At 37.1% G+C, this 24,992-nt stretch overlaps 1 protein-coding gene across 4 annotated transcripts in view; it reads right to left on the reverse strand.

Annotated features, from left to right (window-relative positions):
* Positions 1–24,992, reverse strand: part of sulf2b (sulfatase 2b) — a 121,199-nt gene that overhangs the window by 77,431 nt on the left and 18,776 nt on the right. For all 4 annotated transcript variants that reach the window (XM_043225501.1, XM_043225506.1, XM_043225505.1 and 1 more), the window contains exon 3: positions 3,249–3,309. The gene's annotated coding sequence lies outside the window, so the exon portion shown is untranslated. The remainder of the gene's footprint in view (positions 1–3,248; positions 3,310–24,992) is intronic.

Raw genomic sequence — 24,992 nt, forward strand, 5'->3', positions numbered from 1 at the left:
CATAATGTTTTTAAAGAAATAATTGAAATGCAATGCAGGGAATTCAGGGAACGATTTTTCTCTGCAAATTTGACAGGAGTTTACCGCTAACCATTTAACAGGTTTTTACTGTAGCATTGTAGTTTTTTTTTTCTGTTAAAATCACAGTAATTTTTTACAGTGCAGAGGTTATCTCATTTAGACCAATGCCTGAATAATGGCTTTGGTCTAAAGCTAGAGGCTAAGGTTTGTTCGACGACCCGTTTAAGAAATGCCAACAAAGGAGGGAATTAAAACAAATAGCCTGATTTTCCTGTCCATTTACGCTGCTTGTTGTACAATTGAGCCGCAACTGTGCCTTATACATGTAATTATGGTAATTAGGGTTTAGGCAGTTATGTACACAAGCCCACATCTGCGTTGATCTTCGAGGGAAGATGTTGAGCTATATTAGCTGTGCTGAAATTACACACTGTGCAAGGGTTGCCATGTAGTTCACACAAGCAGGCTTGCATTGGCAACGTCTGGATATAGTGCACAAATAAAATAATGAGTATTTCCATTAACAATGACCATAAATTATTCAGCAGTTATCTGAGGACTCTTTTCAAATTTAGTGTGATATGCAGCCGAAATATTTTACAGACCTCCTCCAGCATCCTACTTTACAAGACCACCAGATCTCCAACATAAATGTGGTTTTAAAATGAACATTTTCTTTCTATTCGCAATGATTCACTCTGAGGGCAACTTTGGTGAAAGTTTAAGTTTCTTGCACTTTTTTGACTCAGATATGTGTGAAACAAAGTGAGTCGGACAGATATATACAGTAACAGGAGAGAAAGTGAGAAATAACACACTAGTACTGAACACAGAAACCAATACAGTTTCATTGCCATCACTGGATGCTAGAGCAACAAATACTTATGTAATTAGCAGGATGTTTGGACAGGAAATACCAAAGGGCTAATCCATTAAAAAGAAAAAAACTGCCAAGAAGCTTTAAATTCTTTTTTATAATAAGTTATTAAGTCCACCCATGACTCATGTTTTTCTACTTATATTATAGGATGGAGTATTCTCATGCTGGAAGAAATCTGACTGGACAACAATCTATGTAGCACAGGACGAGTCATCATTCTCATATTTCTTTTCCATTATTCCAGAGCAGAAAGACTTTCGGTAAATTTGTGTGTGTATATTTTCTATTTGTATAACTAGTGTCAGCAGACCAGCATTTAGATTCTAGTCTCAAATATGCACTAAAAACCATAAAACATCACAGTCGACTGTAAAATAGTTATACTAATAATTTGCTTTACAAAAAAATGCATTATTGTTTTGTGTGCGAGTTGTGCATACAGTATGAATATACAGTATTATGCCAGTGTTGGGAAAAGTTACTTTTAAAACTAATGTATTAAAATATTGTGCTCCTCTATAAATGTAACTAGTTGCATTACTTTTTTGGAATTACACTACTTTTGCGTAACATTTTGTTTCCCAAACAGGGCTTGCTTTTGTGTAAACTGTAAAGGCTCTTTTGCACAAAAAGTGAAATTAATAAGCCTAAAGGAAGGGCCTTGGCACTTAACTCCTATTTTCTCTCAATAAGAGACAGGAGAGTTTACAGTAACTAAATGGAAAAACAAAATAACTTATCTGAAAAAGCAGCTCAGATATTTCATGTAAATTTTAAATACTGTATATGTGCGTGTGTATCAATATCAGTTTATTAAAATACAGTGTATCCTACATATATTTGATAAAGTGGAAATTACTGCTTTAGCTAAAACATTTCAAGGAAAGCAACATCACACCGCACAATAAGTAAGTACCTGGAGCTTCTGACTGCATTTAATTTGTTCATTTACTGAGCTGATTAACTTGACCTATAGTCTAATGCACGGTGCTGTTAATCCACCCCCCACCAAGTTTGGCGCGCGGCATTAAATTGGATGTGCACCATACGGAGAGGAGGAATGTACAGCATGAAAAATGCACCAACAAAGACAAAATTAATTGTTGACAAGAGTCTACGAACTCTCAAAACTCCTACAAGAGTGAAGAGGTGTATTTTTCAGCGAGACACGAAATATGCACCAATAAGTACTTATCACTGCAGTTTCCAAAAGAAATTAACTCTAAAGGCAGTAAAACTCTGACACCTGCTTCGAGTTCACACAAATTTCAATGAATGAAGTGAATTTTCTCACAATTAATTGAAGAATATCTTGGTATGACTGGGAAATCTGAAATGTGATGCTTTTGAATGTTGACATCACACACATCCAGCTTCATACTATGTGTCTTCATAGTAGCTTTGTTCGGTAGCTCGCAGAATATAGAGATACTTGAGAGGCAAGGAGCTCTGGTTCAAATCTTGTGTAACTACGGTTTAACAGAACAGTTCCAGTCTGTATAAAAGGGAGCTAAAAAGGCAGGGTTGCATCAACAAAAGCAGTTTTGTTTTTTTAACACTATCAGGTAGGTTTAGGGTTTGATTTGGTGTAGGGCATATATCCATAATGATAGAACATTAACTTTTAGCAACAGTCCCTGGATATTTCAAATCGGACGTAATAAAAATGTGCCAGGGTGGACGTATTGAATCTGTGTTTTAGCCTCATTTCTCTTTGAAACTGTGGTGAAACCTGCAGTAAGATGCGTCAAAACTGTGTTGCATAAAAAGTGTACATGTGTAAATACACTTAGTCCTTATCAGAATAAATACAACCACTTCTGTTCAAAGCCACAATTATCATAGCCTGGTATCTGCAATAGACTCGGATTTAAAGCTTTTTTGTGCCCGGTTCAGTCACTTAGAAGTAGACGACTGTTTTGTGGGGAGGAGATGTTTTTCATGTTTATGAGAAAGTTGTTTACACTCGTCAGATTGGACCCTGCAGGCTTTGAAGCTTGTCTCCTGATAGCCATTAGCACTGGCCATTTCATTTCCCTCTCGGTCAAGGCCACCTTACAGCCCCAGTATCCAGGCAACAGCGTGAAGACACAACAAAGGTCATCGAGGAGCAGGCAAGGCAGACCTCAGACGCCCCGCAGCTGCCTCACAAGTCATTAGAGACTGTACCAGACAGTATCTGTGTGGTTAGAAATACTCGAAGTGTGCGAGTGTTTATTTGATGGTTCCTGTTTGGAAACTTTGCAGGAGTTTGATGGACAGTGTTTAGGAGGATGAAAGAGTTGCACTCAACCTCGCAGAGAAGGAGAGACCGCAACCCACTGGAGGAGAGCGTTCGATCGCTTACCTGACAAAGAGGTGATGATTTCCTGTCCAGACAACCAGCGGAGATGCACAAACAGCATACACTGGAGAAACAACAACAATACACTGAGTCAGTATCTGCATATGCAACCAATATTTTACTTCAAAGTCGGTAACACTTTAGTACAGGGACCAGTGCTCATAAGAACATATTAATAATGTTTATCAGTACTTATAAAGCACCTGTTCTGCACTCCTAATCCTACTCAATAACCAAACTACCTAACTGTATTGCAAAACACTTGCTGCTACTGAGGTGGGATACGGGTAAGGTTAGGGACAGGTTTGGTGGTATGGGTAGGTTTAAGGGTGGGTTAAGTTGTAATGGAAGGGTCAACAGCGTAATTATAAATATAATTACAAAAATGTATTAGAGATGCAATTACATTAAAAAAATATATAATTACAGAATAAGTGCACTGTACCTAATTATTAATCTAAATGTAAGCACAGTGTATGGTGATTTATAAATAAAATAATAAAGATACATGACGCACATTTCTTGAAGTTGAGAATAAAACAAAGATTACTGGCGTATGCATTAGAAGAAAATATGTTTTTGGTCTTTGTATATTTCAAGCTTTCATGTTTAATTCAACGCGTTACTTGCTGCTGTGAAATCTGATTCTACACCCAATCTCTTTTCCTTGTAGAACTATCTGTGAAGCTTCGGTTAATACTTCTCTGTCACGATGTGAGGTAGGGCCATTCTAGTTCTTTATAATTAGGTCTACAGACTAATTACCACTTTGTGTATCCAGCCTAAATTTCTATAAACAAGACTCCGCAATCAGACACAACTCGTTTCGTCTGGTCATATGAATATTAACAGGGCTGCAGATATAAAAAAAACGCGTTCCGCCGATGCATAAAGAACGAAACACGCATAAGTAAATTAGTTTCAACAACAGCAGCGAAGCACACATGCCCGGCCCTGAACGGTGTGCGCACGTGTTCATGCGCGCGATCCCCCCGTGTCCCATTTTTCCCTCTCTTTTACTCAAGTATAGAGAGCAATGGTGCAATTTCTCTTATTTTTCAACCAAATAGATCAGAAGGGAGTCATCAAAGCCCCTCCACCGAGGATAAATCAAACAGGACACGCGGAGGAAAGGCAAGGACACGCACGCGCTCAGACAGAGGCAGGCAAAGTCACACAAAGACAAGTGTACGCAATCTAGGAAGTGATGTCGCAGTGGCTAGTGGAGGAAGCTGTGAAGTCACACGCACACATCAGCACCTCTCCAGTCCTTCTGCAGGATGGCGTTTTAATGATGACAGAACACGGAGAGAGAAAATATCTTTATGTGCAGATGCAGAAGTGGGTCTTAGTGAACTATGATGAGGTGACAGAGGCTTTCTTTATTCTGTCTCTTACACTCTCTTCCCACTCTCCCACAGAAAACTGAATATATATATATATATATAGTGGGCCTTTATATACTATAGAAAAATAATATACAGCAGGTGACAATTTAGTTTCCATATACACTGTGTTGCCCACCCGTATGGTGTCACAGAGATACCAAGTGGGTTTTAGGATACACAACAAAACTAAAACTAGTAACTTGAGAAGTTGTGGCCACGGTATCTTGTTTGTCATATGCGGCTTGGTAAAGAAAAGCAAACAAATAAATACATACGCAATTCTGTTTAAAAATGATTTTCAATTAAAAACGACCTGTACTACATTTTAAAGGGTTTTTCAAAGTTGTCAGTACAACACAGATTACTGGACTGTGTATTATAAGGCAATATTATTTCCAATATTTCTTTTCATTAAAAGTTTCGTGTTTAAGTCAATCGTGTTGCTTGCTGCTTCTTTGAAATTAATTGTGACATGATGTTAAGCTTTAAAAATAATGAAAATAATGTAATTACTTTATTTTAGATTTTAAATGTTATTTTATTAATTTATTTTTAAAATAATTTTAATCAATCCAATTAAGAATCCTGCATTTAAATTCAATTTATATGCTAAAATAATTAAATCATTCAAATACAATAATAAATTTAATTTTATTTTATTATTAATAAAGTTTATTTGTAGTTTATTTGTATTTATTGCTTTTTATTTATCTATTATTATATTTATTATTAGAATTATATGCAATTTTTAGCTTAATACATTTTTCCTACTTTACTGTAATATTTAACACTGCTTTTAAATACACTCCTCATATATATATATATATATATATATATATATATATATATATATATATATATATATATATATATATATATATATATATATATATATATATACACACGTGTGTGTTTGTGTGTTTAAATGCAGTATTCACAATATTACTCCCCATATGTGTATTTGGGTTGGTATTGTTCTGCAGACCTGGCATCCCTAAAGACCAAGTCACTGCAATATTGCAAATCCTAAATATTAATAGGCGTATAAATCTGCAAGATTATTTTAGCTGTTTTATTGCCTGCCTAACAAAAATCCATGAGCCCAGTCATTTAGAAAAGTAAAAACACATTTACTCATCCAGCCGCATGATTTGAGGTATTGTTCGCCTTCTCATTACGCCACAAACGCTACAAAACACAATTTATTCACATACCCACAATCCCCACACAATATAATCAAAAAGATTCAGATGTTTGATTATGACACACATTACACCGGTGCTGAATTTCTGTAATTGTGATGTAGCCAATGTATTTCTGAGTTTTATTGTTGGACCTAATTGTGTGTTGAACATCTGTGCTGATTTGCAAGTAAGAGACAAATGTCAGACCATCTGCTACCCAATAGACTAATGAGAATAAAACATCTCGCACACGCGCACATCAATTTTCAGCTGTCCTATTGTGGCTTGCATTACCGCTATATTTTATGCAACAATCCCCAGACAGTCATTCAAACATCTTTATGCGTCCAATGTGTCTTACAGAGCGATTTGATTTGTGGAGGGCAAACCTTACGGCTCCAACATCACTTTTTATCCACTTATGCGCCAAATAAGATCCGTGAGATATTACTCAAACGGCTCTGAAATACCGATCTTGGGCCAGTGTCCACTTTCCTGTCCATTAGCACCAAAAATGGCCCGGTGTACCTGAAAGGAAAGCGGCACCCTTGAGGAATGTCTCCATACTGAAATGTGCCTGTGGCGAACTCACTAAAACACACGAACTCACTGAATCACATTTACTGGCACGTTTCCTGTCTAAAGGCGTCCGGCTACATGCATAATGCACGAGGTGAGAGCAGCTCAGTCTTGAAAGCAAGAATAAAGACGACGTGTGAAATAGACTCCATGATAACACCCGTGTTAGCGAGCGACAACGCACTATAGCTCATTTTGTCTTTGCCTCTCTGTCTGCCTTTAATTCTCTTTATTTCCTCTAAACTAAATGAGGATGATTCCACACCTTCATTTGTGTGCTGACACCCACATCCAAAATAGTTCATACTGTAGTTTTAAAAAAGGAGAGAACGGCAGTGAGTTGTTTTTGACTAAAACAACTAAAAAAATAAAAATCCACAGGCCTTGAGACAGATGATGAAAATTCTGTCATCATTTACTCATATCCATGTCCTTCCAAACCTATTTGACTTCCTTTCTTCTGTGGGGCATAAAAGTTTAGCAGAACGTCCAAAATATTGATACCATACTGGTCACTGGCTGTTATAATAGAGTTTTACATTCTTATAATTATAATTTTTATAATGTTTTTTTGTTTTTTTTTTTAAAAAGGCTATTCATTTATTACTATTAAAATAATCTTTAGCCACTTGTTTTTGTTAACTAATACTACTAATAATAGAAATAAACTGAAATTAAATTAAATAATATAAAAATAGATAAAATATCAGAAATGTTGCTACCACAAGTAACCGAACTCAAATAAGTCACGTTTTAAGAGTTAGAATGAATAAAATTAAATATAAATAAAGTTAAATAGACACATAAACAACAACTAATAAAAACAACAAAAGCACATAAAATTACTAAAACTAATTTAAAATTAAAATAAAATAGCATTTTCAAGAATACATGCTAATTCATAATATTTATACTATAAAAGTATATAAATACTATTAAAATAACAGATGTATCTATTTTGCATATCTTATGTTATCAGGTTGTGATGCTAAAATAGCATTTACGATGACAGATTTATTTTTTTCAATTTGAATAACACAAGATTTTAATAAACCATTAATTTGTTACCAGCCATAACATAAAAATAATTAACAGACCATCTAGCACAAGCATTCTCTATTCTCTTTATTTATTATAAAATATGACCCTGATGCACAAGATTTTCTATTCTTTTGACTTGTTTTCTTTTTATTTATTCAGAAAAGGACCTTCCACCACTAGCACTCTCTATTCGATCAACTCGTTTTCTTTTTATTTATTATAAAAAACCTCGCTCCGTGTACTGCGTCAGACTAACCACGACTTGTTACAGCATTTAGATATTACTGCTATTATTTTGTTGGCTTTGATTGCTTCATTCGTAAGTCGCTTTGAATAGAAGCGTCTACCAAATGACTGAATGTAATTTGATATAATATACCGGTGCAGCCCTCATGTTCATGTTGCTCTTTTTGCGATTTTAAGCTACAAAAAAACAAATAAAAAATAAAACCAGAACACCACAATCAAACCAAACAGCAAAAAGAAAAAAAAAAGTAAAGCAAAGGTACAAAAAGAAAAAAAAAAAGAAAAATACTGGAGAGAAGCTGTCAATCGAAGCAGGCAATCTCTTTTTGCCTGCTGGGATAACAGAGCATTTGATGGTCCTGTTGGCAGGATCAGTGCCACTCAGTGGTGCGAGAACAGTGCTTCCCCTTGAAGGAACGCTCCAGGTTCAATACAACTTAAGCTCTATTGACAGCATCTGTGGCATGTTGTCGATTACTGCAGAAAATAATTTAGACTTGTCCTTCAGATTGTGAAAACAAACATCATGCTTGCGGTAATGCATGTATAATGAAAGTCTATGGGACAAGGAACTGTTTTATATAGGATGAATTATTGAGCTGAGCAGCCATTCATATTCTACCTGTACTTGGTTCAATTTCAAATTCGCGTGAGGTTTTCCGTTTTCTTTTTGTTTTGTTTTCACATAAAAGAAAATGTAGCCCGCAAGGACCTCGCACTCTGCGAAATTTCGTGAACGAATTACATTTATTTCAATTGGGAGTTTGACGCAGAGGAGAAAAAGTTCCCTTGAACAGATTTTGCTCATGTTCGGGAATCGATTATGCAGATTCACCGGCCATCAGAGGTCAGAGCGGCTTGAAAGTGACTTCACGCTGCAGATTGTTGTCCGTGTTTACAATTAGATCTGCTCGTGTTGCATCAGATTTCTTGGTAACACTTTATTTTACGGTTAAACTACTTTGTATATAGACTGAATAAAGTAATGTATTCCCATAAAAGATGTTACAGGTGATTTGTAATGTGATAATTGTAAAAACTGCTCTTATGAAGGTAAAACTGCTCCAGGAAATCGATTCTATTGGGTAAATACTACTTATTTATTTATTTATTATTATTTTTTGGTTTTGTAAAGGTTCATCTCTGACGGTAGTTCCCTAAAAACTAGTTAAACACTGTTAAATCAAACCCACCATGTGACTGAAAATACACTGCCAACTCAATTACAACTCCTCCCTGCTGTTTATATCCTGTTTTTTTAATATTAATTTCCTTTTTTCATTTCTTCCTTGGCAACTTCTGCTAAGAAGAGCCAAAAATGGATTTCAGTTCAGAAAAAAAAAATTATTCTTTACTCAGCACCACAAGAAAAAAGTAAGTCTGTACCTCTCTCTCTCTCTCTCGTACTCTGTAAACCCACTGAATAGAAAAATGGGCTTCAAATTGCCAAAACACAGTAACAATGCCTCAGTAAGAGCCAGATGCGGATGAAAGACTTATTATAAATTCCGGACGTGTGCTTAAAGTAATACACCTTCCACATGCCCGGAGCAAGTGGATCCATTTAGAAAAGTAACAGTAGGGAAGCACAGCAGTTTCTACTGGTTACTGAAACTCTGTGTGTGTGTGTGTGTGTGTGTGTGTGATACACACAGCAGAGGGCGGCTTTAGAAGGACTTTCAGGGTTGAGGGAATCGGTTTTCTGTGGATTAGATGTTGCCACGCACCGTTGCTCTGGATTATTTCTGGTTCCTCAGAAGCAAAGCTACTAATGATATTAGCAACATCACACCACCGACCCATCCCTCATGGATAAAGACACACACCTCTCTGAGTGTTATTGTGCTGTATGCTTCACCTGCTCACAAAAACAAGCCGCGTAACCTCAGGACGACAACGCTCCGGGGAAAGACCTCACCACACCTTTGCGTGACTGTGGTTCTGAACCGGCCTCAGATGAGCGGCGCTCGCTCTTTGATATCTGACTGCAGCGCACTAAATCAAAGCTGAGATCCTGAGGTGTCCCATGGTGATTAAAACAGCAATGTACAGTATGATCGTAGCTCAACCTACAGGTTCTTCAGAAAAGACGTTTTAAAAGCAGGTGTGGTTTGCAGATGCATTCCATAAACTCAACACACCCAGAGTGTGATTTTAAGTCTCTATCAAAAGCAACACTGCCATCTTAACGACGCTTGTCGGTTTAAACTTGCAACTTGTGCAGCAAAACAGCTAGCGGTTTTCCGTGGCAATGCGTGCTGTTATTGCTGAACAGTCCTGTTAGGAAATCTGCATTCAAGGGAACCAGTTCAACAAAACTAAGCTTAACTAAACAAACGTTGATGCGATGCTGTCACAAAGACTAAAGTCTCAAAACCAAAGAGGTATTCTTTATAAGTTATGACTTGCTTTTTTAGAATAATGAGCTCCCATTTCTGGAGGCGTGGCTTAGAGGAGAAACAATGATATACAGTAAAATAAATAAAATAATAAAAATAAACTTAAACCACATAAACACATTGCATTACACCTAAAGCACAAAATAATGTTCTTTTTAGCAACATCCTATGACCCCTTTAACTTTTTCCCTGTCAGCGTTTTGCCAGCCACCACCAGCATTTTTGATGACTTTCACCTCAGTTTGACGGCCTTCTGAATATTTTCTGCTATGCATATATGAACAAATGAATATCACTTAATATCATTATATATATATATATATATATCCAATATATCAATCATAATCTCACCAATGGCGAGGAAAGAGTTAATTACTTAAAGTCTGCGTGAACCAGAAGTTTGCTACTGATTTTACTTCTGTACTGTGACATACTTTCGAGAGAAACAGAATATCGTCCGTTTCTCAAACAGAAGGCTGAAGCCTGTAGGCAGTACACGTCATCAAGCCTGATTAATGACAGTTAACTGAGCATTATATTTGCGAGGCATAAGCACAACACAACAATTTACACTTAATTAAGAATAATGGTCAAATTTATAACTGTTAATATTCTTTTTTTTTACGAAGTATGCAGCTTTCAAATGCGACCTCCGGAGTATGCAGTCTTCCACTGACTGCATTTCTTTTCTACTTTGAACTGATTTGTTGTTGTTAAAATGTTTCAATCAAGGCCTACTGTAATAAATATATGTATGTAGTAGCTTTTTGCTAGCTGCTGTTTAGTTTTTTTCTTACATTCTTTTCTCTGAAAAATGTTTCCATTCAGAGCAGCTTAGAAACTGACAAGAACATGAAGCTTGTGTTGGCTTTTTCTGTCATTTTTCTGACGCTTATATGCATGTGGGAAAATGTCATCTGTTTTACATGGTAAAGCTAGGTTGAATTTGGGCGAATCCATAAATTCGATAAAAAATTCTCTTTATTCTCTTCACATCAGCAAAAGTTGGTGCTCGCCTGCGTGTGTATGAGCTGTCAAATGGAACAATTAAACGGTCTGTTTTGTGGGTTTAATGAGTTTGTTTACACTCATCTCTGAGCAGAGTATCAGAGCCAAAGGCTACACCAAGAACATTTAACAAATATTGTCTCTTGTGACATAAAACACACACACAACCTCCATTCCTCCAGCTCTCATCCATCTCAATTTTCCGCTCCCTTTTTTCTCTCCCTGTATTAGGTGTTTGCAAACCCTGAGGATAATGCAATGTCAAGTTACATTCGGCATTAAATGAGCTAAACAAATAAATAAATAAATTCAAAGACACAAAAGTTAAGCACGCTGACAGGAAATTAATGATATTTCCTTCTCTCCTTTCATCCAATTTCTTCTTCTTGAGACGTGAGCGGAGTGTGAATCGTGTTTAAAGACAGAAGATTGATGAAAAAATTCTGTCTTTATTTTAGAGAAGGATCAAAAAAACCTGACTGCTCTCCGCGAGAAGCCCTTCCTCCAGGACACCTGAGAGGGAGAAGCCAACAGGAAGCTGAAGAGTTCTCATTAGCCCTCTTCTAAGCTGCTGAAGACACCTAATTACTCACTTTACTTGATTAAGCACAATTACTATTACAAGCCGAATTAACAGCTTGTCTAAACACAGAAGAGACCGAGACTACAAAGAAGAGGTGGAGGAAGGAAAGGCTGTACATGTCATTTCAAACACATCTGACTTTCTTTTCTTCCACGTGAGCAATAAACAGAGTATGAACACCCACTCTGTGCAGTTACAGCGAACGGGAAGGGGAGCTTCGCCACGAATACACCATAAAAGCAATCCATACTCGCCACCAAAACAATTGACAAGACACGAGCGTGTTCAGCCATGCTTTGCTTATGTGTTAGCAGATAAGAGGTTGTGAAATATGACTGGTCAAAGGCATCAGCTGACCCATAAATCCAAGTGAAATGCCAAGGTCAGTGCGGGCCAGTTAAACAGCGCCATACAAAATGATGGGTTGAGCTGGTAGCGGAGTGAGCGGAGAAACAGACAAGATAAATATGATACAATGCCGAATAAGTCAGAATGCTGAAGCACTGATCAGATAAATGTGTTGAACCTTACCTAAAACATACACACACACACACACATTTGTGTTTTTTTTATGTAGCTATATTACATTAAGCTTAATAAAAAACATTTTCATTTACATGTCTGGAGCATCTCAAACTCCACATCTGCATTAATTGAGAGTTTGGATTGATTATAACGTTCAGCCGGGAATGCAGTGTGCTATGTTTCTTCACATTTGTAAAGTAAATCATCTACAAATCTACGCCAACACAGTTTTTACTGTATTTTTGATCAAATAAATTTTGTCCCGGCAAGCATGAGAGACCTTGAGAATATTAAAAAAAAAACTAGAAGCATTTGTCTTGTGTAGCGTATATTTCGGGAATTAAACAAATTCACTCACGGCCATGATCCAGAGCTTAATATAAGAGATGAGAACCACTGGGAAGAAAACAATGGAAGAGCAGTTCAGCATGAGCTGATTTAATAACCGAAGCTTTCCTGCTTATCGCTCAACCAACAAATCCACTACTCACCCAGAGGGCAAAAATCTTCCCACAATGCCACTCTAGTGTATTACTGTAAATAATAACCATAGCCATCAGTTCATAGCCATCAGAGAAAGCATACCTGTACAAAATACAGGGACAAAAAAACAAAAAAGAGAAGCAATAATTTCCGCCTGGAAAACCAAAAGACTCAAAGATTTTTAATTTATTACACACCTTGTACGTAGAGGTGAAAGTCTGTCATCGCTTTTAAATACAAGCATGCTTTCTAGAGCAAAAAGGATCAGGTCTTTCTGCTGAGTCAGGGCTGGTGCCCTGCAGGCCACTGTAGCAGAGCTGTATTCATTACCTTCTGTTCCTCTGAGACACAAGCTTTATTAGAGAGCGACAGACGGGTGGGGCACGAGTTGAATCAAACGGAAATGTTGAAGGGAGAGCCGGGTGCTTTATTATCAGAGCAAGAGCAGAGGAAGACAGGGCGAGATGTAATGAAAAACAAGTTTAATACATTGTGCATCAGATTTCTAATGCAACCGACATCTGAAAGAGAGGAAGAAAGTAAAAAAAGTAAGATAAACAGAAAAATGTAAGTTTCCACTTTCCACTGTGGGCAAATCTTACTTTTGAAGGGAATAAAGAACTATGGTCGAGTCATGGCATAAAGACAATAATACAATGGCGCTATAATTAACCTGCTCTCATTAAAAATATGCACCTCTGTGCACTTTTCGTGCAACACCATTTTTACTTGCCTTACTACACGTTTTGCTGTAGTTTCAAAGAAAAAAGTACACTGAGTGGTGTTACAACACAGGTTCAATACGTGAACCCTGGCACATTTTTTTACATTAATATAGTTACGTATCGCAGCAGTATTACTCTATCATGCAACCATGTCATTTCAACTTACTTTTACACAGACTTGAACTGTTTTGTTGAACTTTTGGAAATTGCAGTGTTATGGTACATATTTCACGTATCGCTAAAAAGTGCACCAGAGTACATTTATACCATGAGACCAGATTATAATATAACACACACTGAGTCTAAATTGTAATTTTCGGGTGAACTATCCCTTTAATTCTATGAGATTTTTCTTTGCTGAATTGGCAAACAGTGCAGGAAAATCATGGATAAGTAATGAAGTGAATGATGATATGTGACTCCATGACAGAGGTGTGCATGTATGCATCTGGGGAATGGGGAAAATAAAATGTGGGTGTGCGCTCCCATGTAAGCTAACCCTACTTGCAGACCGCGGCCATTCCCACAATAAATACCCACGGCACAGTGAAACACAGAGGACAGCTCAAAGACAAAGCAGCAAGAGAGAGATAGAGCGAGAGATATGGAAAAAGATCAACAAACTGTTCATTTTGCTCTTTCACGCTTATAGCCTGCAGAGATGAGGCTAACAGAGTTGAGGGATTGCTGTCATCTGTCCGTATAGGAAAGAGGGGGCACAAGGCAAAGGCACAATTGCCAAATATGGGAACAGGAAACGACAGCGCTGTTCCGTGACGAATGGTCATCACAAAAGGAGAGGGCAGAGATTCACGGTGAAATGAGGAGAAGAGTTTTGCCATTTCTGCTACTACTAATACCATTCAAGCTAATTGCTCTGAATGCACCATTACACAAAAATGGAGGTAATGTTATTTTGTTATAAGGATTTCGTATAAATGATGTGCATTGATTTTTTGTCTTATTGAGAGAGGTATAGAAACTTTTGAAATGACAGAAAAGAAACATCTGGGCCTGTTAAAGGAAATATATGAACCTCAAGACACTCAAGACACAGATCACAAAAGCTGGCTAAAACACAAAGCTCAAAGCAGAAAGACGGGTTGGGGGGAATGTAAAAGGTGTGTTGAATTTATTTTTAAAATCAGTCAGAGCAATGTGCAGAATCACCTTTGCAAGAAAAAGGTAAAAGTGCCTAACACCGATCCCTGTGGAACCCCAGTGGTGAAGAATCTTTTTAAATGACTAAATAGTATACAAACAAAGGAGAAAAAAAAGAATACCAAAAAAAGAAATATTCCCTGCTCAACTGGATATCAACAGTTTTTGGTTAACAGTACTGATAAATACTAAGATCTTTACTTTCAATTAAGAAGTGTTTCAATTAGAATATTAAGTAAAACTTCAACCTTAAACCAAACCCTATCCCTCGCGTTAACTAATAAGTAATAAATTGTAAGATTACACTGGGACACCTTAAAATAAAGTGTAACAGAATATTGCTCATTTTAAGAATCAGATGTAGATGATTGAATTAGGCATAAACTCCTTAAACTCAAGGTTAGCTCAACTTTTGACCACATGAACACGATCCCTCTTCCAAACGTTTCTTCTCACAGTCCTTTCTCAGGTGATTACATACTCCACAGAATTATGCCCAATATGAGTCATTTCTCTTTTTCAATCTGGGGTGGTTTACAGCATGTTTTATAGCATCAGCACCTCTGCCAAAATTGAGAAGATCAGTCACACTCTGCCTTCATAGTAAGTGGTGGTGGGGTGCCATAAATAACAGCACCAGCCTTTATTGCATCAAAATGCTGAGTCTGTCTTGTTGCCTTTTACATCAGTTCACTCAGACCTCCATGATAGATGCGTTTCTATCAAAATGGCCACTTTATTTAATCCCAAACCCTTGAATAACTGCGAAAAGGCACATCTGAAGAGAATTCAGCTGAATAAAAAAGCACCTTCAACTAAATGTCATTTTTGTTTGCCTTCCGGACTAAGATACGCTCCCTGTAATTTGTAATCTTGCTTAATTTGACTAAATACTGTGTGAAGTCCATTTCACAGGGCACTGAGTAATCAGAGCGTACCCCAGGAGTCTCCGCATCTCAAAAAGCAGAATGAGATACCTTTCCTCAAACTATACAATGCCTTAAAATGCTAAAATTACCCCCAAAACGAACATCTCCTAATAGAGTTATATTTTATTCTTCATCCCAGCATTGCATTACAAGTAAGCCTCAGTGACTTTGATGGAGAGGTCTTTCGTTCCTCGGCACCACTGCTTCACAGACAGGCAGGCAGGAGCCTTCAGGTAGCTCAGAGATCAATAGCAGCTCTAAGCCCACTCTGGATCAGCCACACCTGAGACTAAATCACAGCAACACTCACTTTGGTTCCAATCAATACAATGCATCAAACCGTATTCATCATCGATCATTCCCTGCCTGTACTTTGTCATCTCCGACAACTCTTCTTGGAGCTTGAATATCATTTAGCCGGCTCTAATTTAACAAAACCTTCTTGACATGCCTTGCTGACTCAAGGAATTCCGAGCGAAACAGAAACGGTATGTGAATAAGAAGGTACGATTATTTATTCTACCTTTATTCTGAAGGTACCATTACAAACGTTTTTAATTAGCACAAGTTGACTGGGGCACAAAAGAAGAGCTCTGCACCTACTGTAAAATCTCAAGGAGTGAATCTGGCAGCAGAAACACTTGGGTGTTGTCTGTTTTGAAGGGATCGTCCTTGTTTGAGTCTGTGTTTGTTTACTGTGAACACAATTAAACTCTGAATAAGCACTTTGTTTGATTTGATACCAGGCCATTGTTAAATTCCTGATTCCGATCCAAGGGTGTTAATTTTCGATAATTGCAGGTCTATGCAGGATCAGGTTGAACACACTTGTTTAAGTTGGCATGTCATTTTGGAGTGTCTATTATATTCTTAAAGGGACAGTCCTCCAAAAAGAAAATATTATTATTATTATTATTATTATAGTGAATTTTATTTTTTGGCTGAACTGTAAAGGCAAGGAAAGAAAACCTTGAAATATGTCTTTAAATAAACATATGTACAACGCCATGAATTACTTTAATTTAAAAAAAAAGGCAGTAAAGACATTTCCATTCAAAAAACAAAAGTTGTTCTGTTGAACTCTCAAACTTTTGAATAGGAGTGTATGCTTAAACTTAAAACATAACAAACATAAAATGAACAAAAATGAAATTGTCACACCCCAGGACTATTTGTTGTGTTTTGTTGTGTTTGACCACTGTACTACCTGTGTCCTGTTCACTGTTCGCCGTCTGGTCTACTACATCCCTACATGTTCTGCACCTGACCTGTGTTTGCCCCATTTTCTGGATTATTAAAGACTCTTTGTTCATTGTCTTCTTTGTGCGTTTCGTTCACAGTAGCTGTAACAGAAATCCTCTAAATGCCTGGCGTAACTTTTCAGAGGGTGCAAAAGACTTTAATCTTGTGTGTGAAGAAGACTTTTACTTGGACTCACAGGCTGGAGTCAGTCGTCTGTAATATTATAACAAAAAAAAAAGTGTTGAAACGAACTACAAAAAGTCCAAAATTACATCAGATTATCAAATCATTAAATGCATTCAAATGACTTTCAGCACCAATTTATATAATCCTATAATAATCCTTTAAACCCTTTCAAAACGTTCCTTCGGAAAATAAGGCCATTTCCTCATCTCCAAACTCATCTACTCTTGAGCACTGTTTTCTGATAGCTGGTTTAGTGTACAAAGTGAGCCGTGGATGAAAGGCTCTCTCTTCACCGGACTGCAGATGTATTAATCTAATTACCAATGATTTGTCTCTTCCTGAGGGCTGCTTTTGCAAAGCAATCAATTGGAAAACCGAGATGCCATATTAAAAGGCAATTTATTAACAGGGGTTCAATCTGTGATGTCTACTGGTTTGGAAAACATCCTGCTGATATTTGGGGCATAACTATAACGGGGGCTTGAATGCAGGGCAGATTGATGATGCTGGTGATGACGGAGGTCATGGCCAAGCACTCAGAGTTAAAGTTCAAGATGATAAATCGAAAAGGTCGTGCCCCTAAAGAAACCCCTGGGGAATAAATATGACAGTGAGACTTTTCACATCAGTAACTAGTTGGTGTATACCTCAAGAAAACAGCTCACAGCAAATTACTTTACGTTATATTACAGTACACTGTAGAACATCCACAAAAAAATATCAGTCACACTTAGGTGCAGTTATTAACAAACTATTAACTATGACTAGCCTCAATAAACTCCTATTTTGTTGATTCTTAATAGTTAGCAAGTTAATAGGTTTAGGGATGCAGAATATGGTCATGCAGAATATGTTCTTTATAAATACCGATAAACACTTGATATATTAATAACAGGCATGCTATTAAGCAACTAGAGAATTGATCAAATTCAGTACTGACTCTTATTATTTTGTTGTGGTAATGCAATATTGTGTTGAAATACAGTAGAAAGAATACTACTAATCGTAATTATAATAGCAATGAAAAAATCTACTTACTACAGATGCATGAAATTTTTCACAGCAGGATAAAAAAATTAAGAATATAAGCGATTTAAAGTGATTAATTTAATAATCTACAAATTTGGACTTTCTTTTTCTCTTACTTTATCTCTTCAAAGAATTGTGAGATACATGTAATCACAAAACTGTGAGATATTGTATTTGTTTTGTTTCCACCAATAATTTGTTTCCACCACAATTCAGACTTTCTCTCACAATTGCAATTTTACGCTTTTGACTTCTCCCCCACAAGTATAAAACAAAATCAGAGATTTAAACTCAAAAGAGTCTGAATTGTGAGCTAAAAAGCTGAAAGAAAAAATAACTCGATTTGAAAATATCACTAAGTAAAGCACCAGTAATACTCAAATCTAATTTCTTTTTGATTTTGGGATGAAATTTGACCGGTTTTGAGAGAACCACAAAAAGTCCGCTTCTTTCCTCTCCACACACTCAAGCGTACACAATTCCCCATGAAGCAGGTGCATTATTTCTCGGCTGTTTTAATTATACATGAACCTTTGATCTGACTCATTAAAAGGATCAGATTAATTAAGGAAGTTCATACGCTCAATCACTCATTTACTCTCTGAAGTATCTCTCTCCATTCCATCAGTCATCTGACGTCCGCTTTTAGTCTGTAAGCTCAACCTGCTCACCTGTCTCTCTCTCTCCTGTTAACCCAGGCCTGCTGACAAACTCACACAACAAAGCGCTGCCTGTCTGGATTTATGTATGTGTAATATATGGGTGAAGTCCCTCCCCTCACACACACACACACACATTCTGCTGCAGATGGCTGTGTAATCCATCAGAATGTCACAGGAGATATAAAAGGGATTGAGAAGCTCTGGCTTCTTTATTGTTTATTTATTAAAGACAGAGTCCAGAATGACCCTCCTCTCTCAAACAATACAGCTGAGGGGATCTCACCAAAACTGTCAATAAGTGCTTGATAATATTTCATTTGAAACTAAAAGATATATTCAGCGTATAAGTTGTATTTCCCCCCCAAAAAAAAGAAAAAAAAATATTTTCGAAATATTTGGACACCCACACGTTCCTATATTTATTAAATGTAAAAATAATAACAAACGTAAATGTTTAATAAAATGAATGAATGAATAAAATCTTCACGTTTAAATGTACACACGATACTTTTACTGTACTGAATTTAGAATAAAACTAAATGAAACAAATTATTACAAAAAGCAGTGTGAATTGAAATAATTGTGAAAAACGGGAGGGACACGTTGTAAATCTCATAAATGGTTTTAAATGCATAGTTGCCACAGATACGCATGAGATGCCATTTAAACAACAAAGTCTATCTAGCTTTTCTGTCAGCTTTAACAGGTTTCTGCACCATCAAACTGTTTTATTGACATGATAAGCCCAAAACCTTGTTGTGACAGCTATGAAAAAATGTATTTCACTCTTCGTTCTTTGTTTATTTATTTTGAGTTCAGCACACAGACATTGTCAGGTGTTTGGGGCATGAATATTAATTGCGTTGTGTGCCGTCCAAACTAATTGGTTGTAAAGATGGACGCTGGCAGGGACCAGAGGCTTTTTCTTGGTTCGACTGCATTTTTATATTTGATTATGTTTAAGCAAATAAACTCATTTACAATATAACACCTTTCCACAAATCTTTCCTGTGGTCCTTAAAATAGGCTTCATTTTCTTAATCCAAAATATTATTTAATATCTTTTTCTTTTAATTTTGGGTGAAATATGACCTGAACGCATTCTTCAAAGCATTCACTTTACTCCACATTTCTTTCTAAACTAGTAATAGTGGACGTTGCTGGCGGGGCGATCTAAGCGACGAGGGAAATAAGTCTCGCTGAGACCCCTGGGGTGGCTGCTATTCCTGGTGGACACAGAAAAAGAGCTCCATCTTTCTCTCTTTCCCTCCCTCTCCTCCACACTCCTGCTGATATAATGGCCTTAACTATTGCCAAAAGTACTATGCTCACTATCACACCCTAAAGGGGGTCTCTCTCTCTCTCTCTCTCTCTCACACACACACACACACACACCTGCAGCTCAAGGCTCAAAGGATTCAAGTGAATTGTTTACAAAGACCCAGTTGCTGCAGGGTTGTGCAAAGTCTACATACTCAAAAATAAATCACCCAGACACTTAGAAAAAGAGACAGACAGAAAGAAGTGCTTCTTCACGGTGCCTATACTAAAAAGTTACAGAAATGCTTAGGTAATAAATAGTGTTTTCAAAAAAAATGTAATGTAGTCTTTTTCAAAAACCACCTGGTTACCAAACAACTGCAGCTACAGTCTGTGGCTGTATATAGTTATATGTTTCTTTATTTTATTTAGGCTTATCGTTAATGAATCTTCATGCTTATTTGAATTACAATGTAATAGATGTGCTGTTTGCGTTGCATCCTATGCTCCAAGCAATGGGTTAATAAGCTAAAATAAAAATAAAAATAAAAATTACAAAATGACCAAAAATGTAAAAATTATCTATGAAAACTTTTGTCTTGTTTTCTCCAAAAAAAAATTAAAAATCCACAAAACTTAATCACTATCAGAAGGATAACTATATACAATCAATTCACAATTGAAACACTTTTAGTTTGCATTAGGCAATTGGCTTTATAATGAGAACAACACACATCTATAGCATGCCCTATATTTATCTAGGTGCGTGTGTGTGTGAGATAGACGACAGGTTGTCTGTTTGAGAACTCTAAGTGATCCACTCAATCCCCCAGCAGCCCCTCTGCCTCTGGTCACGGGCCGTGGCGTTGCTGTGGAGACAGGCCATGTATATGATGGATGATTGGTTTCCTCCCATGTTGCCCCTGCACGATGCTGTTACTATGATAAATGGTACCCTAGGTAACAAATCTCTACACGTCCTCACGGCAGCGGACCACGGAAAAATACAAACAGCACTGCGGGATGGGTCACGGCCCCTCCTCTCATCTCACACACACACACACACATACATACACCCCAATAAATAACTGCAGGTCGCTCGCCGAAGCCAGTCTAAATAAAGAAGCCCAGTGCTTTGTCTGCAAACACAAACTAGTGCCGTTTACAGAAATTAATAATCAACCGCCGACCGAAAGCTTCTGTCTCTCTGTTAAAACACACATTTAAGTTCTCCTAACAACATCCCACATCCTCCCACATCTCGCCTTTTGCTGACACGCTCAAAGGAGTGCTATTTCTAATGAAGTTTTCTCCAAAAATAACCTTTAGAAATAGAATGATGGATTAGCGCTGGCTCTCTACAGGGATTTTCAAGATTTACACATGCATTATTATTTATTTTTATTTTTTTTCAAAGTGTTAGATTGGGTGCCGCCGTCCACAGAACACGTGCCCAATTAAGAAAAAAGAACGACCTTATTAGAAGACACGAGTCCGTCCGCCATTCACTGCGGCAGAGGGTTTGACTGACAGCTCAGACTCACTCCTACAGACGCTTTAGCAGCTTTTAGCGGCGCATCTGATGTGGAGGTGGACGGCAGACGAACAACAAGAACTGTCCTTGTGACTCTTTTTACAAAAGAGAAGGATGTTCCTTTGACACGAACGAAAACAAGTACAGTGACTCATGTCTCGGAAGGAGTTATTTTTACCTTCCAAACCAGGCGAAAGGAAATAAAAAGAAACAGCGTGGAAACATGTTTATAATGTGGCAGACATGGAAGTTATTTGCAGTTTTTAGGGGGAAAGCACTTGTACAGGTAGCTCAAAAACAGCTATAAATGGTCTATTCAGACCAGTTTGGTCTTAAAACTTAATGTGCACTTTTTTTTCTTCCTTTCGCAGCACAGGGAGTTTTATAGAGGGCCACTGGTAGGACAATGTAATGTTTATTATTACAATTTATTACTAAAGTTAAAACAGAGGCTGTGTAATTATGTTGTTAAACATTGACAGCGGTCTGTGGTTGGTGTATAATGAATTGTGGTGATCATGCAAGCGAAAAAAAAATCTATTCTGCCTTTATTTACTGTCGCTCTTAAATGTAAAGCTGTAAAATAATAAAATTAAACATAATCAGAAAATTTAACCAGTCTAGAGAGAAACTCCTTTATATAGTAGTAGTCAAACTATTTTTACAAATAAAATAAAAAGCAATAGTTGTAAAATAATAAAATTAAACAAAAAATCAAAAACAAAATTAATCTAGAGAGAAACTCCTTTAAAGAGTAGTAGGTCAAACTATAAAAAAAATTAATAAAAAGATGCAACATAATAAAATTAAACAAAATCAAAATATAAATTAGTTTGGAGAGAAACACATTTATACAGTAACAGTCAAACGGTTTAAAAAATAAAATAAAAAGCAATGACATTATAAAATTAGACACAATGCAAACATAAATTAGTCTAGAGAGTAACTACTTTTTACAGTAACAGTCAAATTATAAAAAAATAAAAGTCTGTAACATAATAAAATTTAACAAAAAAAACAAAAACTCACATCTAATCATTCTATTTTAACAATAAATGCAACATTTTAGAAATAAAGAATATTCTAGTAATCCACTTATATTGCATTGAAAAAAAACCCCAAAAAAACAAAAGAAGAATATTATTAATTAAAAAATAATAAAAACTAGCCTAAAGAGAATCCCTTGTACTGTACAAAAACAGTACTTAGTTCAGGGAATAAATCCACTATTAAACTATCATAATTTTTTATTTTTATATAAACTATTTGTAAAATAAACAAAAATGAAAAATTAAGCTAAAATGAGTTCAGAGAGAAAAAAATAAAGACAGTTTGTTGCAAAGACAAGTGAAACGTTGCTGTTATTTATGAGTTTAATCAGAAGGGAGGCTCCGTATTTGTCATATTTTCAACCACCAATAACCTAAATCATGATGAAAACACTTTATTGGGCAATAGGAGTTCAGATGACGCAAGTAGCCACCAATTAAACAAACTATGCAGACGTAGGTCGCGGTGAATGTTAACTCTTTAGGCCACTGCACTATAAACAGATTATTGTGAATTTCATTTATAACTTCTCTGTGGGTCACATGGTTCAGATGCATCTTTCGGGAGTCCCTTTCAACCAAACCTGCTTAGTGTGACTGAAAATGGGATTACAGAGCATGTAAACTTGATATGAAGTTGGTAAGCCAGCCGCCACTCACTACAGAAACGGCTCTGAAAAATGTACTGTAACCTCACAGAGACGGACGAAAGAAAATGAAACAAAACAGAGTGAGGGGCAGATTGAACCTGATGTTCCATTAGCACAGCCTGCTGGGAAATCAGGATGCTTGCTTTCTAGAGCATATCTCATCCCTAGAGACCGTGTGTGCCTGAGTCTCTGTGTGTGTGTGTGTGTGTGTGTGTGTGTGTGTGTGTGTGTGTGTGTGTGTGTGTGAAGGAGAAAGTGAGACTTAGAAAGAAACCTTGGGAGACAAAACAGAATGTGTCTCTTTCTCACCCATTCCCTCTATCCTCTACTCCTCTAACCTCCGATGTCTTTTTCTACTCCTCTTCATATTCGAAGACACCACACACACACACACACACACACACACACACACACACACACACACACACACACTCATGCTGTACAGTTCCTGGCTGGCCTCTCATGACTGCAACCGTGGGACAGCTGGGAAGATTGAAACCATATGCACATTGTGCGAGCACGAGTGTGGGTGTGTATGAGCCGGAGAGAGGAGATCTTTATCAGAGGGATCTTTGTGGGATACGTTCTCATCTTTTTGCTGGGTGGGTGTGGAGAGAGAGAGAGAGAGAGAGAGAGAGAGAGAGAGAGTGGGAGGAATAAACAGAATCGATCAAGCGCTCAAAGAAAGCCTAGGATTCAATCGTAGGTCAAAGTTCACTGACCTCCGGGTCAAGCAGAAAGACGTTTAAAACCAGCGTGAGACTGGTACTGCTCGGATAGCGGCATACTAACACTTAAAGTCTGAAGACCGGAAAGTATTCGGAGTATCACAATAGTGCGAGACTTTCACATTCACAAGCTGTTTTTCCTATATTTAGCTGAATATCCAAGCTGCTCTTTTCCATAAATCTGACTTGCATTGCACCTTTTAAAAACAGCCTTTTAACAACTAAACACCTCAGCCGCTTAATCTGAGAGGTCTTGTCCTCCCCTGCCGCTCACTCAGGGCGGGTAAGACAGACTTGTCAATCAACTGTGGTGGGAGGGGCTTGTGAAGAACTACATCATTCTGACAGGAATCTCAGAACAGCCTGATTTGAGAAAGGACATTAAAAAATAGGGATAAAAAAAATATTAAAGGGTTGATGTGTACACACACTTACGTTCAAATAACTTTTAGTTTTGTACACAATTCCGATCAAGTGTATGTTTATATAATCGTCGTTGTTCTCCATCAGATTTTGAAACAATTTGTAGTGTGTGTCTGTATTTACATGAGGTTATTCTGTGTCTATGTGTGTGTGTGTGTGTATGAGGCAGAAGTAATGAAGCATTTGTGTGTTTTCAGTGAGGGTCGATCTACCATACAAAAAGGTCATCCTGTGTGTGTGTTTCTGCAGTACCCCACAGAGCTCTGACCCCGTGTCCCACTTTTACTTCATTCATATACTGTATTATTCAGTGGTTTCTATTTTTCCTTTTGCATCAATGATTCTATGCTATGATCTACGAGGATGCTACTACGTATCATCATAACACACTCTCTTTCACTCACACGCTCAACGTCTTCTTGTTGTTTTTTTGACCCTGTTAAACGCTTTCCGTAAAGTACGCATATGAAGGTTAGTGCATATCCACATAACAATCTGTCTAATGATCTAATGTTTACAATCAAAAAAAAAAATACAGACAATTTATTGAGAATAAGAGTCTTTCTAAAACCTAAAAAACAAATAAATCTTACAAACCGCAAACTTTTGAACAAGTGGTGTTGATAGAGCGCATTGCTTCTCATGTAGTAAAATTCGATTTGTTTTTAATTGCGTGTGTTTTATAGCGGCACCGCAGAAGCAGACTGACACTACACCTTTCCGCCACAGCGCT

This window comes from Puntigrus tetrazona, chromosome 23 (assembly GCF_018831695.1).
Source record: "Puntigrus tetrazona isolate hp1 chromosome 23, ASM1883169v1, whole genome shotgun sequence".
NCBI classification, from domain to species: Eukaryota; Metazoa; Chordata; class Actinopteri; order Cypriniformes; family Cyprinidae; genus Puntigrus; species Puntigrus tetrazona.